A 3325-nucleotide genomic window follows, 5' to 3' on the forward strand; every position below is an offset into this window, starting at 1 on the left:
AAAACTGGCTCTTCTTGCAACCAGTTCCTTATAGATAAGATTTCTAAAACAATTAATATTTTCATGGAGCCTGCTATGTTTTAATGATAGAGACATGCAAGGAGATGGCTCTGAGAAAAAAAAAATCATTACCTAAACAAGTAATTTTTCCTGAATTCCTGAGGGGCTCTGGCACACAGAATTCCCCCAGCTGTGCTTTATGTTTGCTATCAGAACATACCTGCATTGTACCTCGCTCAGCTTGGCTCATAAAATCCAAGTGTGTTAAGTCTCTGGTGATAGAACAGTCCTGATTGCCTTTGTTCTGCTAATTAGCAGGGAAAGAAACCTTGGAATAAGTTTTTCCCAGTGAGTGCATTAGGGCACACACAGTGCAGTAATAGCACCACAAGAAACTTCTTTAACAGAGAATTCTGGCTTCCTGCTTTCTTAAGCCTGACACAAAGCTGGAATAATTAGGGTGATAAAGTTGAAGCAGCCCGAGTAAATTCAGCTAAATCTGGTATCACCACAGTTGGGACACTTATTTGCATGTTTAAATTACTCAAGTGACTAATTTTATAATTTCCTTTTCAATTGCTGAATGTCTTATGTCTCAAACGAGTCCCCTGGGAGGCAGAGGCACAGTGCACGATGTGTTAAACTTACAAACTTGTTATACTGCACCAGATTAGCATAATATTGCATACGTTATTCCTTATTTAATAAAAATTTAATTGTGCATATAATTTGATCATTCAATACCAATAATTTGTTATACAAATCTAGAATGCACTCATTTGGTTTTTTCCTTGGGAAAAAAAAAGTTACCTGTGAGTTTTCTGTGACAAAACATTCTCACTAAAACTTCCAGTTTTGCCATATTTTACCTGCAGCCTTTCTGAACAGGACACAGCTCACACCCAGGGAAATCCAAGCCTTTTATTGGCACTGAAATGTCACTAAATGCCTGTTAAATCCAGGCCCCTGGGCTTTGTGTGGAAGATGCAGAACTCTGAGGCTGCAGCTCTTTGTTAAKGATGTTCTGGTGACACTCCTTGGGCACATCTTCCATGCAAAGCCAGGGAATGAGCACAGAACAGGACCAGAAAAACAGCATTGTGTGGCCAAGTTCTCCACACACTGCAGCACCATGAGAGGATTTCAATCACAGAMTGCAAACAGCATTGAAAACCTCTTGAAAAGCATTTGGAAAAATCCCATCATTACCTCATTCCCAATTACCGTCCCTGACAAACCAGCCTCTCCACTGGTTTGTTGACATGCAATTTGATTTTCCATATCCCGAGGGGAAATTGTGATCTTGGGAACCTCCTAATGAAAGTAAAACTCACTCAACAGGATCACAGCAATGACAAATTCGTTCTCTTCTGTAGAAATTAGCAGAAAATATTTGTCTCGTATTCGACTGACATGTTATTTCTTTCCTGTTTTCTAGTTTGGCTCTCTGGAGCTCACCCAAAGCTTCAGACATAAAAAGGATGACTTAATAAAMCAACTTACCAAGGCAAATTTGATAAAATTGTAGTACCCCCTTGTGGTGTTACCTTCATGCCCCAATAGAATTTTTAATATTATAATTTTTTAAATCCTTTTTTATCAAGCTCAGTGGAGAACTAATTAGCTTTGTCTAGAATCCAACAGGAGCAGAGGGAAGTAAAGGGACTGTTACTGGAATCCAAGAAAGGACGGGCTAGAACACCACTTTTCCATGAGCTGAGGGAGTAATCTTTAGTAAAAACTGACTCATTTTTACATCAACAAACACAGCTTATGACACTGGGCAATTGTSTGCCTGATGTAAAACCAGTAGTGAATTATTTCCATTAAAAACCACCAATCTCAGCACCCAGAACCCAATCAGCCCAACCAGCTAACCAGTTAAAAAGGAATTTGAGAGCTCACCAGTGATTATACCCCAAAGAAACACCCCTACAAACAGTACACACAAACCTCAGAGGCCCTTCCTTATAGATCCTGAATATCCTGTACCATTGCATGCTGCTCCCAGCACTATAAAAACTCATGTGGGACAGGTTTAGTGCCCTCCACAACCTGAAAATACGGGAACATGGGAGCATCCAAGAGSCTGCTCAGTGGAATTTCACAGTCAGGGAACCTTGCTGGGACAGCCTGGACACAATTCCCAGCTATTTTAAACCCATCATCTACCAAGTGCAACCCAGGACTTTCCGTCACAACATTAAAAAGTTACTTGTCTCCTGTTCATGACAAATGGAGCTTTGCAGATGCAATGTTCCCAATATTTCGCTGCAGGTTAAGGAAGGAAAAGAGAGGAAGTCTGGCAGAAATACTCCTAARGAGATTTTATTCAGGGAAGAGAGGACCTCCTGCTTCACACACACAAGCCATTAAGAATTTTACAACCAAATCATATGGAGTTGCATGTACTCAATGTGTTCCTCCTCCCTTCCAGCAGCCCTGATAAAGGAGCCTGGCTCCAGGCTGAACATGTTTCCTTCTGCTTTAGGACTCAATTCTGCCTTTCTTTTTCTTCCTGCCTTTCTGAAATTCCATGGAAAGCCATTGTTGTTAAACAGCAGTAAGTGTTACTCTCCCAGCAGTGTACACTAACAATAATTCAGCCCTGTGTCAGGGGAGGCTGTGAGTTCCTAGCTGAATTTATTTGAAAAATAAAGTTTGTTCTTTTTCTCCAAGATCCTTCCTTAAGCCAGCATGGAGCTCTTGTAAAAGAAAAGTGCCTCTAAGTACCAACTACCCAAGGAACAGCCTTTTTATTTTATTTTTTTATTCCTTGCTCACCATGACAACATAATAAATGAGCCCTGAGAGACTTGCAGTGCTTAACTATTTAAAATTGTGTATTTTATCTTTCACCATAGGCTTCCAGACATAACATCCATGATCTATTTTTCAAACCCTCTTCAGTGTCTCTGAGTGAAATGTGCCAATTTTCACCTGCAATTCCCAATGATCAGAAGGACACCTTGAGCGGGGACTGTGGTAACAATTTACAGAACTTCTCTTACAGTATTTTTGTGATCTATTAATAATTACTCTCTCCTGTAAAAGAAAGGCAACAAGGCAACAGTTTCACCATCTGCTTTTTCCATTTTTGTTTGGAATTCTGCTGGATGGCTCTGTATTCTTTCATACATGACTAATAGGAAAGATACAGGACTAATAGGAAACACAACTGCAACTTCACTTAGGGTTGGTTTCAGTTAACAGATGGGCTTTAAACTATCCAACATAAAAGCATTCATTTCAGAAAATCTGACCCCAAAACTGCTTCATAAAATGAAGTATTTCCAATTTTTTTTCCTCTCAAAGCTTTAGGATC

This window comes from Malurus melanocephalus, unplaced genomic scaffold (assembly GCF_030028575.1).
Source record: "Malurus melanocephalus ecotype Western Australia unplaced genomic scaffold, MMel_1.1 scaffold_766, whole genome shotgun sequence".
NCBI classification, from domain to species: domain Eukaryota; kingdom Metazoa; phylum Chordata; class Aves; order Passeriformes; family Maluridae; genus Malurus; species Malurus melanocephalus.